Consider the following 17358-nt stretch of genomic DNA (forward strand, 5'->3'; position numbering starts at 1 on the left):
TTACAACGCTTCCAGAAGTCTAAAACTACTGCCAGATCTTTGCTCAGACGCCACCTATAACGTTTACAACGCTTCCAGAAGACTAAAACTACTGCCAGATCTTTGCTCAGACGCCACCTATAACGTTTACAACGCTTCCAGAAGTCTAAAACTACTGCCAGATCTTTGCTCAGACGCCACCTATAACGTTTACAACGCTTCCAGAAGTCTAAAACTACTGCCAGATCTTTGCTCACACAGCACCTATAACGTTTACAACGCTTCCAGAAGACTAAAACTACTGCCAGATCTTTGCTCAGACGCCACCTATAACGTTTACAACGCTTCCAGAAGTCTAAAACTACTGCCAGATCTTTGCTCAGACGCCACCTATAACGTTTACAACGCTTCCAGAAGACTAAAACTACTGCCAGATCTTTGCTCAGACGCCACCTATAACGTTTACAACGCTTCCAGAAGTCTAAAACTACTGCCAGATCTTTGCTCAGACGCCACCTATAACGTTTACAACGCTCCCAGAAGTCTAAAACTACTGCCAGATCTTTGCTCACACAGCACCTATAACGTTTACAACGCTTCCAGAAGACTAAAACTACTGCCAGATCTTTGCTCAGACGCCACCTATAACGTTTACAACGCTTCCAGAAGTCTAAAACTACTGCCAGATCTTTGCTCAGACGCCACCTATAACGTTTACAACGCTTCCAGAAGACTAAAACTACTGCCAGATCTTTGCTCAGACGCCACCTATAACGTTTACAACGCTTCCAGAAGTCTAAAACTACTGCCAGATCTTTGCTCAGACGCCACCTATAACGTTTACAACGCTTCCAGAAGTCTAAAACTACTGCCAGATCTTTGCTCAGACGCCACCTATAACGTTTACAACGCTTCCAGAAGTCTAAAACTACTGCCAGATCTTTGCTCAGACGCCACCTATAACGTTTACAACGCTTCCAGAAGTCTAAAACTACTGCCAGATCTTTGCTCAGACGCCACCTATAACGTTTACAACGCTTCCAGAAGTCTAAAACTACTGCCAGATCTTTGCTCAGACGCCACCTATAACGTTTACAACGCTCCCAGAAGTCTAAAACTACTGCCAGATCTTTGCTCACACAGCACCTATAACGTTTACAACGCTTCCAGAAGTCTAAAACTACTGCCAGATCTTTGCTCAGACGCCATCCCAGAGGATTTCAGTTGTTTGAAATTTTCTTAATAGACTTTGAAGTTATCATGCATGGGTGGCATGAACAATTAAAACAATACAGTTCTTGAGGTTATTGGTAATAGCATCCTGAATGGAAATGACAGGTTAGCCCTGTTTCAGAAACTATAATGAAATACTTCGGCGACGACTAGAGAAAAATGCCTAACCTGGGGCTTTGTGACCCATACATATAGATCTTGCAATATCCTTGCAACTAAGAGTGCCAATCTCCCCAAAGGTGATTAACAGGCCACTACAAATAGCCTGAAAAAAGAGAGCAGCTCTGGATATGCTGTTAAGAACCAAGACCAAATATTAGCATTTAGGACAAGAATAAGAAATTAGGAGGCAACCCACAATCCAGGGAACAGGTTGTGGTCAATAAAAGGGAGGATTTCATGTTTGGCAGTGTGAAAGTGTGGGGCATCCGCGAGCGAAGTGTCCTGCCCATGAGTCCCACTGCTACTCATATCAGGCCTATGGTCATCTCCCTTCTGATTGCAAAAGACAAGGTGGGTCAAGGCGTTAGAGCTACCCCACCCACTCCCTTGACCATTTACCATGGATGAGAGGGCAGCAGCAATCAGGGCAAAGTGCGAAGGGAAATAGCCATGCTTCCTTGCCTTGCAGCAGAACCATTTAACACGGCAGCAAAGATCCCAGGCCCGATAAGAGGTACTTGCCCAAGAAACCCTGGTCCCACCCATTTGGTTCTAGTGGAAAAGACAAAAGGGGTGTGATGGTTTCGTGAGTTTGATTGTGAGCTCGTCCCATGACCCTGGATGGCAATTCAGGGCACTGGCATTGAATGTGAACATCAAAGATAAGGTAACACAAGCCATAATAGATACAGTGGCAAGTGTCTAGATTTAGAAACTGGAGCAGGGAAGAACTTCAAGCCCACCACAGCCTGAAGCACCAACTGCCCTCGACCAGCCAGGGAATCATCACATAAACATAAGCTGTTCCTGGTGGGATCAGATCGTAGAATTTTGTGCAGGACTTCTTTTCGTAGTGCTTAGGGGTATACTGGGAATGAGATGTAATTTTGGGCTAGGTAATAAACCCCCCCAAAAAATAACTATTATGGCAAGTGAAGGAGATTCCACTAAAGTATTATCCAATGGGCACGAGCTTCCTATTAAGGGGGTGAGTGAAATAAATGTTAAGTGCCTATTCAGGAGGGGACACACAAGTGAGTGGGCTAACTGCATTAGTCTACCAGAAAATGGGGAAGTTGAGTCACAAAAGGTATTGAAAAGTATATCTATCTCCCCTACCTGACCCTTACCTTGGGGAATGATAGTGTATGTAATAGCCATGAAAAATTGTCAAATGTGAAGTTGAAGAGTGCAGGAGAAATTAAAAGGAACACCATACATGTAACTGTGATTAATGTAAGTGATAGAATTGTTTTGGGTGTTGATTCAGGATGCGTATTAGAAGTGTTCGAATTTGCCAATGATGGCACCTTTGGAGTCACGACTCCAGCTTGAATACACCAACACACTCGGGATTTAATGAGGCATGCTTTGATACACTGCTTACCTGAACATGAAAATGTAATTAAATGACATTGTTACGAATTATGATGTGGTAATAATTGGAGGTAAGTCACTGGATAGAATTGACTGATTTTCCTTTAGTATTAAGACAGGGGACCAATCCCCTATTAGGTTGGGGTCCTGTCCTATAGTGTAGGGTCCTCATTCATTTCCGATGTGAAGTAGAGAAGAAATTAGGTGATTATCCTGGAAAGTGATTACCTTGGACTGCCCCAATTGTTGCAGTTAAGAAAGAGGTTCTGTAAGACTGCAATGATTATAGGGAATTGAACGCTTTGAATAAAGATGGTGAGTATCCTACATTAGTATCAACAGAAACCAGTCTCTGGCAGGCCAACTAATAAATAACAAGCCGAGAGAGATTCGATATGCTCAAATGTAATTTGATGGCTCTTCATTAGATATCAACCATGACAAATTCGAAGGTAATTTGTATTTTTCCTAACAATATAAACCTTAGCAATTTAAAATGGGTAATTACTTTCGGCGTAGCTGAAATGACAAGCCATTAGAATTTTAACGAGGGTTTACTACCTCACCGCTAGTTAGCGTGGGGGTAGGGAGGGTAGCTTGCTACCTCCCCCCCACCACACACACCTGTGCTTGAGCTCACTTTGCTTAGAGGTAGGACTTCCCGGGGGATAGGACTGGCGGGCAAGTTTTGATTAAATAGCTAAGGTTTGTATAGTTAGGAAAAATACAAACTACCTACGAATTTGTCATTTGTTCCGTAACTGGAATACAAACCACGCTATTTAATATGGGTGACTCACCCCTTAGGAAGGGTGTTAAGTCCCAGCCAGTACTGGCTTTTGGCTTTGCCCGGGGACTCAGTATCTGAGTGTGTCAGCACTCAACAATAAGGAGTCCCTGCACCTCGCTAGAACCTTGCTGTGCAAGGGCTGGGCCTATGTAAGCTGTGTGTGAAGGTATGAAGTGTGACTCGTCCTAGGAAGTTGACCTGTAGTCCTTTAGATGTAAACTTTAGGCTAGGACTCTCCCAATACCACCTCGTCAGGGTATGGGGACGTGACAGTATTAGCTTAATACTAGGAACACGTGGAAATATGGTTTACCTGCAGTGGTTCGAGGTCAGCTGTGCAGAGAACCCAGGATGCTGCTTTCCCCAAGAGAGGGGAGGATGAAGAAAAGAATAAGGGCCAGACAAACCTTTTCATTCATGCAGACTAAGACCGGGTAACAATGCCCTCAACCTTCTGCTACTTGTCCATTAAGGAGCCTGAGGTTTTAAACCAGCTGTTGTGCAGCCACCACAGGGCCGATAGAGAACGTATCGAGCCTTCTGTGGGTCACGTCTTGCAGGTAGTGGGCTGTGAAGGTCGTCTGATGCTTCCACACCCCTGCTTGTAGAACCTGCGTCACTGAAAAGTTCTTCTTGAAGGCCAGGGACGTAGCTACGCCCCTGACATCATGTGCTCTAGGGCGACGTGATGGAGGAGGGTCAGGATTCAGGGACAGATGGATCACCCTACAAATCCATGCCGAGATGGTATTCTTGGTAACCCTCCTCTTTGTTCTCCCAGTGCTCACAAACAATGCCTGCACTTGAGGACGAACTGCAGCCGTTCTTTTGAGATGTAGCCTCAGACTCCTTACTGGACACAGTAAGAGATGGACTGGGTCATCTGTTACAGAACGAAGACTCGAAATCTGGAAAGAGTCGAACCAAGGGTCCGGCACTCCCGGATTCTGAGTCTTAGCAACAAACTTGGGGACGAATCTGAACGTTACCTCCCCCCATCCCCTTGAATGGGCGATGTCATACGAGAGACCATGAAGTTCACTGACTCGCTTCGCCGAGGCCAAAGCTAGTAGGAACACCGTCTTCCAAGTTAGGTGGCGATCTGAAGCCTGGCGTAATGGTTCGTAGGGAGGTCTCTTAAGAGACCTGAGAACTCGAACCACGTTCCATGGAGGAGGTCTCACTTCCGACTGAGGGCAGGTAAGTTCATAACTTCGTATGAGTAGGGAAAGTTCCAGCGAGGAAGAAATGTCCACTCCTTTGAGCCTGAAGGCTAGACTTAAGGCTGAGCGATAGGCTTTCACTGCTGAGACTGAAAGGTGCATTTCTTCCCGCAAATACACAAAGAACTCCACTATTGCTGGAACAGTGGCATCGAGTGGAGAGATACCCCTTCCACGACACCAACCACAGAAAACTCTCCACTTCGCCTGGTAGACTCCTGCGGATGACTTTCGCAGGTGTCCAGACATCCTATTCGCAACTTGTTGCAAAAATCCTCTCTCAGCGAGGAGATGCTGGATAGTCTCCAGGCGTGAAGTCGTAGCGAAGCTACGGCTTTGTGAAAGATGTTGGCCTGTGGCTGTTTGAGTAGCTCGTGTGGTGGAGGGAGTTCTCTCGGAAGTTACATTACATTACATTAAAGATTGCCCAGCCTTCCGTTAGGAGTTGCAGAAGGTCTGGAAACCATTCAACGTGATGCCATAGCGGAGCTATAAGGGTCATTGAGAGATTGACCGATATTCTGGTCTTGTTGAGCACCCTCCTCATCAGACAGAACGGGGGAAAGGCGTACACGTCGATGTTGTCCCTCCGTTGTTGGAAGGCATCATACCAGAGTGCCTTGGGATCCGGGACTGGGGAGCAGTATATCGGGAGCTTGAAGTTTAGCACTGTAGCGAACAGATCCACAGTCGGGGAACCCCACAAAGTCAGGACTTTGTTGGCTACTAGATGATCCAAAGACCACTCGGTACTCACTATCAGAGACGCTCTGCTCAGACTGTCGGCGAGCACATTCCTCTTGCCTGGAATGAAGTGAGCTGATAGTGGAATCGAGTGGACTTCGGTCCATCTCAGTATCTCTACAGCGAGATGGGATAGCTGCTTTGAAAAGGTATCTCCTTGCTTGTTGATGTAAGCCACTACTGTGGTGTTGTCGCTCAACACCACCACAGAGTGACCCGCCAGGTATTGTTGGAACTGTTGAAGGGCCAGGACTACGGCCTTCATTTCTAGCAGATTTATATGGAGGCACTTTTCTGATTCTGACCACAGGACTGAGGTCCTGTAATGCAGAATGTGGGCACCCCACCCTTTCTTTGAGGCGTCCGAAAACAGCATCAAATCTGGGGGGAGGACGAGAAGATCCACTCCCCTTCGTAGGTTCTCGTCTGTCACCCAACACTGAAGGTCCGTCTGTTCCGCAGGACCCATAGGGATCATGACGTCCGGGGAATCGAGACCCTGATTCCACCGGGACTTGAGCCGCCATTGGAGAGATCTCATTCTGAGGCCACCGTTGGGAACTAGACGGGCCAAGGATGAGAGGTGACCGAGGAGACGTAACCCCGATTGGGCTGGAAGCTCTTCTCGTCTGAGGAAAGGACTCGCAACCCTCCTCAGCCTTGCTATCCAGTCGTCTGATGGGAAGGCTTTGTGGAGATTGGTGTCTTTAATCATTCCTAGATATACCAGTCTTTGAGTGGGAAGCAGAGAAGACTTCTCGAGATTTACCATGATCCCTAGATCTTGGCAAAGTCCCAGAAGTTTGTCTCGGTGTTGAAGAAGGGTCGACTCCGAGTCTGCTAGGATCAGCTAGTCATCCAGATAAAGGAGGAGACGGATGCCGATCCTGTGTGCCCACGACGATATTAAGGTGAACACTCTGATGAAAACCTGTGGTGCTGTGGAGAGACCGAAACACAGCACCTTGAACTGGTACACCTTGTTGTCTAGGCTGAATCTTAAGTACTTCCTTGAAGACGGATGGACTGGGATCTGGAAGTACGCGTCCTTCAGGTCCAGTGTACACATGAAGTCTTGCGGTCTCACTGCAAGTCTGACCGTGTCTGCAGTCTCCATGCTGAACGGGGTCTGCTTGACAAACCTGTTCAGAGCCGAGAGGTCGATGACTGGTCTCCAGCCTCCAGACGCCTACTTTACAAGAAAGAGTCGACTGAAGAAGCCTGGGGACCCGTCGACGACCTCTTGGAGAGCGTCCTTCTTCAACATGGTCTAGACTTCCGCCGGAAGGGCTTGCCCCCTTGCCGATCCCATGGCAAGGGAGCTCAACGACACTGGATTCGCTGTCAGGGGAGGTAGAGATGTTGTGAACGGGACGCCATATCCTTGACTGATTACGGAAATCGTCCAGGAATCGGCCCCGAGTTGCTGCCACCTGTTTGCGCAACCTTATAGGCATCTCCCCACTGGTGGACATGCAGGGGGACTGCCAATCTTAGCGTTTGCGGCCTCGGCCGCTCCCTCTAGGATTCTTTCCTCCCCTGGAGGACTTTTTGCCTTTCTTGTCCTTGACAGCAAAGGGCTTAGAAACCGTTGTCTTCGCTGTAGCTGCCGGTTTCGTGGTCTTGGTGGGACTTGATTGCTGGGTTGCTGGAGGTTTATAGGGCTTCGATGTTAAAGCTCTATGTACGAGAGAGTCCTGGTTGGACTTCCTCCACCTCTCAGCCGCCTGTTCCACATCCTTAGGCTCGAACAAGTTCTTCCCCATGATGGAAGAATGTCTGAGCCTGCTGATCTCGGTACTGGGGACCTTTTGGTGGAATCTCTCAGACACCGCATCTCGACGTTTCAAGATGGTATTAGCCCACAAGTTCGAGACTTGGTGGGCTAGAAACTATATCCTCGCGAAAGACCTCGCAGTCATACTTCCACTGTTTCTGCCTTGCCTACACCCCAACCTGCTCCTAAAAACCAAGTCCCATCCATATTTCCTCCCCCTAATCCTCATCCCTACAACATCACCCAGCCACCGGCCAGTCCTACAAAGTGCAAGAAACACTTTCCATAGAAAAGCTTACCTGAATGATCCTTGATATTACCTCCCAGATTTTGTCAGATCTGAAAATCACATTCAACCCTGAAGATCTAAGTCAAAGAATCACCTTCCTTCAAAAGAACCCCCAACTTCTTTAAATAAAATACAGTAATAATTTCTTATAGTTATAGCGGTTTTTTCTAATATCATAATCCCTACTTTACTTTAAGGGCTGCTTTTCTGGTCCTATACAGTAGGGGAACCTTACTTCTCTACAGCAACTCCACAGTCATTTTATCATATGCATTCAGCCTTTCACACTGCATATTGCTCATTTTTTGTCAAATCCACACTATCGAAGTACTTAGAGAACAAGAAAAGTCTTCAGTTCCCCACTCCTATCACAGTCTCTTCTACTCACTAGCCTTTGCTGTTATAAGTCTTCATCTACTATCAATAATTAACTTTTCAGCTCCAAATGGAAACCTGGTTTTTGTTAAGGAATAAATCTCAGTTAACTTTCCAGATTGCCATTAAAGTTGGGGCTATGACTTTAGTCTAAAGAGCCCTCATTTGGTCAAGTTGCCCAGACATCTACATCATCATCGTCAACTGTACTGTTCACGAAATTGCAATGTATGGTACTTAGTCTATTCTTACCAAGTGATGCTCTAAAGGATTAATTTACGAGGAACTCAAATTCTCCCTGTACTTCTGTAATTTGTTTAATAAAAAATGGTTCATCATATTAAAGCATTGGGATTAGAATTTTCCATTAAATATCCCCCATTGTGTTTACATATGCAACCAACATTATTCAGTGTACTTGTACAATTGTCCATTGCTATATGCAGAAGCAGCACTTCTAAAATTTCCACATCCTACAACACTATTTTTCATTCTTTTTATTCGAGTCAGTGATGATTATCACAAGTTGGTTGTGAATAGTAGACCTAGATTTAATTACAGAAGTAAATTTAAAGTAGGATTTTAGCTCATTGACTACTTTTCTTGGAATTACTGTGCAGAATGTCAATTTTCAATTTCTTGACATTTCGCTGTGATATACTTTTCAAAGATAATTTAGCATAATCCTTATGTCAAGTGTCAATCAATTGATTATTGGGGGATAGCGCGAACGCAGTCCCCCGCTACCAAAAATTCCGCACCCGAATTGACCACATTTGGGTCAATCGCAAGGGTCAGCAACACCGGAGTGCAATGGTGAGCCTCGCCTTGGGGGAACCACCTTTGTGATCATGGTGTCCCCTGTGCCAGGTAAGTATGCTTCAATACCTCACACATGAGTCCTAGGTAATATTCACTGAATATATGTAGCTTCTCATTAATGTATCTATGTAGTAAATCCCTTTTAAAAGCAAACACTACATTTTTATCTCAACAATAGATATCTAAATAATTTTACATTTCTTTCTCTCTATCTTCTAAGCTGTTTATCATAACCAATGACAATATCTAACATTCCTCAGTGTTGCTGGTTCTGCTGTCCATGGGTATTGTTAAGGCTCAACAGCATAATTCTGCACTTACAATGTTTGTCACATTTTGCACATAGTAGATGTAGATGAGGATGGGCAAAATGAACTTCCTGTTTGGTGCATCACTTCTGCTTGATCGTCTTATAGGGCAGTGATCCCATTGTAAATACGATGCTTAAGGAAATAAGGACCATTTTATGCAAACATCTAATTACTATAGTAGAAATTACATGCTGTGATGTTACGAGAAGAGAATCTTGATAGATATGATAGAAAACGAGAGGGTAACTAAAATATATCATGTAAGAGACATAAGTTCAGTCCAGTTCAGTATATTGTCAGAAGCTTTACTCGGGATTGAGTATTTTACACCAAATAAACAAGTAAACAGAAAGGGTGACTAAAATAACCATGCACACGATATCTCAAAATAAAAGATGAATAAAAATAAATTGCAAAGAAAATTCTTTACAATTATATTTCAAGCTCCTATTTTATTTTTCCCTGTTTCTAAATTGTCCAACATGGTTGGGATTACTATAGCTTTATCCATTTCAATTCCTATTACCATGGTCATGTTCACCACCACTACCACATTTTCATACTTCACTACTTCATGCCTTATGTATTTCTTTTTTCTTTATTTTTTTTTATTTTTTTTTTTGAATGCTCAATTCATGATTTCTATTTTCTTTGTTCCAGTCCCACAAATACCTATATTATGTTACGCTTCTTAAATCCCAACCCTGAATAAATATATACTGGGCCTGATCGCTGAATCAGGTAGGCCCTATATGGTCTGTGGAAAACAGGACTGATCATAAAACGATTATGCTATAACACAACAAAATAATTGCAAGAGAGAATTGCAATCTTCTGTTATGAATTACTAAGAATTCTGTTAAAATATCTCGGGAGAAATTGTACTAGTCTATCAAATAAATTGTATACAGAATGCAGCCGTACTTAATAGTCCAAATGAGTAACTATCATTAGCTGGGCACTTGCAAGGTTAGGGAAGAAAGAAAGATTGACATTTGAAAACCTTAATTTTGGATTGATTAGTTACTCATTGGATAAAAAATAACACCCGGTATATGCCTGGTGGAACTCCAATTGGTTCATTTCAATATAGCTGTGACATAACCAGCAGTGTTTAGGCAGTGAAATATTCAGTATTACAAAAAAATATCCCTAATCAATCAGGGAAGTCCATATTTGGAAGTTCTAGGATGCATTCAACAACTTTTTATTACCTCCATTAACGAGGTTGGAAGGAGGTTATGATTTATTTTATGCGATTTTACGATGGAATAAATAATACAGAAATTAGACGACTGCTTCCTCCAATCTGCAAACTACTAAGGAACAGAATGGAGAGAATTTGATAAATACCCAACCCTTGATTGTATTATTTTCTAAGATGTTATCAATAAATTCTCACAATGAAGGTCAGTGTCTTCAACACAACTGACCTTAAAAGTGTTGACTAACCAATAACCTAAATGTATTGGAAATTTTCCATACTTTTCAAAAATAACATACATCATAGATCAATTTCCTATTCTTGGACTGTTTGTTGGCTTTAATTTCTGCATTATCATTAACTACTGTACTGTATACACTTTTGCTTTCGAAGATCAAAGTTTAAGGATAAGTAAGGAAAACACAGAATATCTGTGGATGGGAGGGGAAGGAAAAGCAAGTGTTGTTAAAAGGGGCGTGGATAACATCAAGCGGGCTTACACATTCAAGTACCTTGGGTCCTGTGTGGTGCATAATGCAGCCATATAATTAGAAATTAACCACAAGACACAGTGTGCTTAGATGAACTGGAGAAGATTATCGGGAATGTTATATGACAAGGGGTTTTGTGCAAAGGTAAAAGCATGGTTTTATAAAAGTGTAGTTAGACTATGTTTGGTGTATGGAGCTGAAACTTGGCCAACAAATAAGAATGAGAATGTTACGATTGATATGTGGAGTTACAAGAAGGGACAGGATCAGAAACGAGAATATTAGAGGGTAGAGAAACAGTCAAAGTAAGGAAAGTGTCAAAAACACTTCCGCAACAAAGACTACAATGCTTTGGGTATGCCACGTGGAATGAAGATGATCATGTATGCTGAAGGGTCATGAACATGGAAGTGGATGGGGGAAGGAGGAGGGGAAGGTCAAAGTTCAGTTGGAAAGATAAAGTAGCAAATGACATGTAGGAAAAAGAATTTAGAGAATAGAAGAGAATGAAGAAGGTTTATACAAAACAGCGACTCCATATAGAGAAGATAAAAGGCTATAGACAAAGACGACTATAACTTTTTGCACCCAATTTATCTGATAACCAATTCTTTGTTGGAGGATAGCGCAAACGCAGGCCCCAGTACCAAAAATTCTGCACCCGAATTGACCATATTTGGGTCAATCGCAAGGGTCAGCAACACAGGAGTGCACCTTTGTGATCATGGTGTTCCCTGTGCCAAGTATGCTTCAAAACCTCACCCAATATATCCTACCAAAGATACGCTGAGAACATGTAGTTTATCATTAAAATGTTTGTGTAGTAAATAAATTTTAATACTAAATACTAAAACCTTATCCAAATCATATATACTGTGATTAACTCCTAATTGAAAATCTAAAATGACATATTTGTAGATAATTTGTATTTTTCCTAACTATACAAACCTTAGCTATTCAAAGTGGGTAATTACTTTCGCATAGCTGAAAGGACGAGCCATAAAATTTTAACAAGGGATTATTACCCCACCGCTAGTTAGCGGGGGGGGGGGGGGGGGGGTTTGCTACCCTCCCCCCTCACACACCTGTGCTGTAGCTCCACTTTTGCTTAGAGGTAGGACTTCATGGGGGACAGGGCTGGCGGGCATTTGATTAAACAGCTAAGGTTTGTATAATTAGGAAAAAGACAAATTATCTATGAATTTGTCATTTGTTCCGTAACTGGAATACAAACCACGCTATTTAAAGTGGGTGACTTAACCATTAGGAAGGGTGGAACAAGTCCCAGCCATACTAGCTTTTGGCTTTGCCCGGGGACTCATTATCTGAGTGTGTCAGCACTCAATAATAAAGAGTCCCTGCACCTCGCTAGAACCTTGCTATGCAAGGGCTGTGGCCTACGTAAGTTGTGTGAGAAGGAATATGTGTGACTCGTCCTAGGAAGTTGACCTGAAGTTCTTTAGATGGAAACTTAAGGATAGGACTCTCCCAATACCATCTCGTCAGGGTATGGGGACGCGACAGTATTAACTTAATACTAGGAACACAAGGGAACATGGTTTACCTGCAGAGGTTTGAGGTCAGCTGTGCAGAGAACCCAGGATGCTGCTTTCCCCAAGACAGGGGAGGATGAAGAAAAGAATAAGAGCCAGGCATACCTTTTCATTCATGCAGATTAAAACCGGGTAACAATGCCCTCAACCCTCTGTTACTTGTCCATTAAGGAGCCTGAGGTTTAAACCAGCTGTTGTGCAACCACCACAGGGCCGATAGAGAACGTATCGAGCCTCCTGTGGGTCACGTCTTGCAGGTAGTGGGCTGTGAAGGTTGTTTGACGCTTCCACACCTCTGCTTGCAGAACCTGTGTCACTGAGAAGTTTTTCTTGAAGGCCAGGGAGGTAGCTACTCCCCTGACATCATGAGCTCTAGGGCGACTTGACGGAGGAGGGTCAGGATTCAGGGACATATGGATTGCCTTTTGAATCCATGCCGAGATGGTGTTCTTTGTAACCCTCCTCTTCGTTCTCCCAGTGCTGACAAACAAAGCCTGCACTTGGGGACGTACTGTAGCTGTTCTCTTCAGGTATAGCCTCAGACTCCTTACTGGGCACAGTAGGAGATGGTCTGGGTCATCTGTTACGGAACGAAGACTCGAAATTCGGAAGGAGTCGAAGCGAGGGTCCGGCATTCCCGGATTCTGAGTGTTAGCAATAAACTCAGGGACGAAGCTGAACGTTACCTCCCCCCATCCCCTTGAATTGGCGATGTCATACGAGAGACCATGAAGTTCGCTAACTCGCTTGGCTGACGCCAAAGCTAGTAGGAACACCGTCTTCCAAGTCAGGTGGCGATCTGAAGCCTGGCGTAATGGTTCGTAGGGAGGTCTCTTAAGAGACCTGAGGACTCGAACCACGTTCCATGGAGGAAGTCTCACTTCCGACTGAGGGCAGGTAAGTTCATAACTACGTACGACTAAGAAAGTTCTAGCGAAGAAGAAATGTCCACTCCTTTGAGCCTGAAGGCTAGACTTAAGGCTGAGCGATAGCCTTTCATTGCCGAGACTGAAAGCGCATTTCTTCTCGCAAATACACGAAGAACTCCGCTATTACTAGAATAGTGGCATCGAGTGGAGAGATACCCCTTCCACGACACCAACCACAGAAAACTCTCCACTTTGCCTGGTAGACTCCTGCGGATGACTTTCGCAGGTGTCCAGACATCCTTTCCGCAACTTGTTGCGAAAATCCTCTCTCTGCGAGGAGATGCTGGATAGTCTCCAGGCATGAAGCCGAAGCGAAGCTACGGCTTTGTGAAAGACGTTGGCGTGTGGTTGTTTGAGTAGCTCGTGTCGTGGAGGGAGTTCTCTCGGAGGCTCCGTAAGGAGTTGCAGAAGGTCCGGGAACCATTCCGCGTGATGCCATAGCGGAGCTATGAGAGTCATCGAGAGGTTGACCGATAGTCTGGTCTTGTTGAGTACCCTCCTCATCAAACAAAACGGGGGAAAGGCGTATACGTCGATGTTGTCCTAACGTTGTTGGAAAGCATCTTGCCAGAGAGCCTTAGGGTCCAGGACTGGGGAACAGTACAGCGGCAGTTTGAAATTCAACGCTGTCGCGAACAGATCCACAATCGGGGAACCCCACAAAGTCAGGACTTTGTTGGCTACTTGACGATCCAAAGACCACTCGGTACTCACCATCTGAGACGCTCTGCACAGACTGTCGGCGAGCACATTCCTCTTGCCTGGAATGAAGCGAGCCAATAGTGGAATCTAGTGGAGTTCGGTCCATCTCAGTATCTCTACTGCAAGATGGGATAGCTGTTCTGAAAAGGTACCTCCCTGCTTGTTGATCTAAGCCACTACTGTGGTGTTGTCGCTCATCACCACCACAGAGTGACCCGCCAGGTGCTGCTGGAATTGTTGAAGGGCCAGAAAAACGGCCTTCATTTCTAGCATATTTATATGGAGGCACTTTTCTGATTCTGACCACAGGCCTGAGGTCCTGTGGTTCAGAACGTGGGCCCCCCACCCTTTCTTTGAGGCGTCCGAGAACAGCAACAAATCCGGGGGGAGGACGAGAAGATCCACTCCCTTTTGTAGGTTCTCGTCTGCGACCCACCACTGAAGGTCCGTCTGTTCCCCGAGACCCATAGGGATCAAGACGTCCGGGGAATCGTGTCCTTGACTCCACCGGGACTTGAGTCGCCATTGGAGAGATCTCATTCTGAGGCGACCGTTGGGAACTAGATGGACCAAGGATGAGAGATGGCCGAGGAGACGTAACCACGATTGGGCTGGGAGTTCGTCTCGTCTGAGGAAAGGACTTGCGACCTTCCTCAGCCTTGCTATCTTGTCGTCTGATGGGAAAGCTCTGTGGAGATTGGTGTCCAATATCATGCCTAGATATACCAGTCTTTGGGAAGGAAGCAGATAAGACTTCTCGAGATTTACCATGATGCCTAGATCTTGGCAAATTCCCAGAAGTTTGTCTCGGTGTCGAAGAAGGGTTGACTCCGAGTCTGCTAAGATCAGCCAGTCGTTCAGATAACGGATGAGACGGATGCCGATCTTGTGTGCCCACGAAGATATTAGGGTGAACACTCTGGTGAAAACCTGAGGTGCTGTGGAGAGACCGAAGAACAGCACCTTGAACTGGTAGATCTTGTTGTCTAGGCTGAATCTTAAGTACTTCCTTGAAGACGGATGGATTGGGCTCTGGAAGTACGCGTCCTTCAGATCCAGTGTGCACATGAAGTCTCGCGGTCTCACTGTGAGTCTGACCGTGTCTGCCGTCTCCATGCTGAACGGGGTCTGCTTCCAGACGCCTTCTTTACAAGAAAGAGTCGACTGTAGAAGCCTGGGGACCCGTCGACGACCTCTTGGAGAGTGTCCTTCTTCAAGATGGTCTTGACTTCTGCCCAAAGGGCTTGCCCTCTTGCCGATCCCATGGCAAGAGAGCTCAACGACACTGGATTCGCTGTCAGGGGAGGAAGAGATGTTCTGAATGGGACGCGATATCCTTGGCTGATTACGGAGATAGTCCAGGAATCGGCCCCGAGTTGCTGCCACCTGTTTGCGCAACTTTGGAGGCATCCCCCCACTGGTGGACATGCGGAGGGGACTGCCAATCCTAGCGTTTGCGGCCTCGGCCACTCCCCCTAGGATTCTTGCCTCCCCTGGAGGACTTCTTGCCTCTCCTGTCCTTGACGGGAAAGGGCTGTTTGGACACCGCTGCCTTTGCTGCTATTGCCGGTTTTGTCGTCTTTGCAGGGCGAGGTTGGTGGGGTGCTGGAGGCTTATAGGGCTTTGATGTTAAAGCCCTTTGGAGGAGGGAGTCCTGGTTGGACTTCCTCCACCTCTCAGCCGCCTGCTCTACATCTTTCGACTCAAACAGACTACTCCCCAAAAGGGAGGAATGTCTGAGCTTACTGACCTCGGTGTTGGGGACCTTCGAGTTGAATCTTTCAGACACCATATCATGGCGTTTCAGGATAGTGTTAGCCCACAAGTTCGAGACTTTGTGGGCCAGAAACTCGATGGTACGAGTGCCTGAAAGAAGGAAGGTCTCCAAGGCCTTCCTGGTACTCTCCTTAGACAAGTCTTCAGATCGTATCAGGATGCCAAGAGATCCCAGCCAGATATCCAGCCACGAAGTGGCCTGCATGGCACACTTCGCTACCTTCTCCTGGCAGAGAATCTCCGAGGCCGAGAACAACACTGGCCGGTTGGAGAGTCTCTCGAGAAGGACTCCCCTGGAGAGCTCTTCCACCGAGTGATGGAGGGGAAGAGCTAAACAGGACTCCTCGATGATTTCAAAGTACCTCCTTTGATGGACACGAGGAGGTGGGAGGAGTTTGTTTCCGGGGCTGAAACGGCTGGAGGAGGCTAGCTCGGAGAGCTGGCTCTCGACCTTATCTCTGGCACTCTCGACCCCCTGGGACCACAGAAAAGCCGCGCTGGTTTTAGGGGGTTTTGGGTACCAAAGACTCAGTCCAGAACCGTGTCCTTGCCCTCTCGAGGAGGAATCTCCTGATCCGAAAATCCGTTAAGGTTCCTCATCAGAGCCAAAACTTGCCAAAAGGCATGCTACGACTCTTGCGGCTCTCCTCCTGATGGACTAGCAGCAAGTTCTCCAGTCCCCAAAGGCTCTTCTTGGGGGGACTCGTGGACGTTCTCCGCGGGCTTAGCTGATTCTGGTCTGATCCTCGACGAAGATTTCGGGACCGTCTTGGAGTCCTTCGACTCCCTCCTGAGAGAGATGCAGGATTCCAACAAAGATGGATGGGAGCTCTTCTCCGCCTCTACCCAAGGAGACTTCTCAGTGCGAGGTGGGGTTTCTCCCATTGGTGCGATGGGAGAACGCCTCACCTCACAAGAATCCCCTGAGACGGAAAACCCTCGTCCACGGGGGATGGAGAGAAAATCTGGGGAGGGGAAGGAGCCTTCCTCGACGGCTTCCGGGGAACCAGTTTCGCCCTTGGAGAAGAAACCACGTCGTCCACTCCTCTCTTCCTCTTCAGGGGGGCCGAGATAGCCGCTGATTTGAGGCCTAGTTCAGAGAAAGCGGGCATGAAAGCCTGCGCAACCGCTCTGATCAAGGGCCCAAACCAGGGCAGCCGACTGACAGCAGCGCTATCAGAGACACCCTCAGGAGGGAAGGGGATCATAAGATCCCTAGGAGTTAAAACTACAACTGGGTCTGCCTGAAAAGAAGAAGCTGTAGAAGAGATCCTCGACCTGTCCGGAGATTTCCCTCCCTCCGTTGGGCACGCTGTCCTGCGCTTACGGGGGGGGGGGGGAATATGATGAAGATGACCTGACACGTACTGCCGGATCCTGTGTGGGCATTACACTGGGTATCGCGCTGGGCATTACACTGGGTATCGCGCTGGGCATTACACTGGGTATCGCGCTGGGCATTACACTGGGTATCGCGCTGGGCATTACACTGGGTATCGCGCTGGGCATTACACTGGGTATCGCGCTGGGCATTACACTGGGTATCGCGCTGGGCATTACACTGGGTATCGCGCTGGGCATTACACTGGGTATCGCGCTGGGCATTACACTGGGTATCGCG

At 46.3% G+C, this 17358-nt stretch overlaps 1 protein-coding gene, 1 non-coding gene and 1 pseudogene across 2 annotated transcripts in view; all 3 read right to left on the reverse strand.

The window, feature by feature from the left end:
* LOC137627848 (protein lethal(2)denticleless-like) overlaps positions 1-17358 on the reverse strand; it is a 194281-nt gene that overhangs the window by 57250 nt on the left and 119673 nt on the right. The gene's annotated exons all lie outside the window — the stretch shown is intronic.
* On the reverse strand, positions 8665-8827 carry LOC137627956 (U1 spliceosomal RNA). The gene has a single exon (XR_011041269.1). It is a non-coding gene; the product is annotated as a U1 spliceosomal RNA (small nuclear RNA).
* Positions 11394-11528, reverse strand: LOC137627972 (U1 spliceosomal RNA; annotated as a pseudogene).

This window comes from Palaemon carinicauda, chromosome 35 (assembly GCF_036898095.1).
Source record: "Palaemon carinicauda isolate YSFRI2023 chromosome 35, ASM3689809v2, whole genome shotgun sequence".
NCBI lineage: Eukaryota > Metazoa > Arthropoda > Malacostraca > Decapoda > Palaemonidae > Palaemon > Palaemon carinicauda.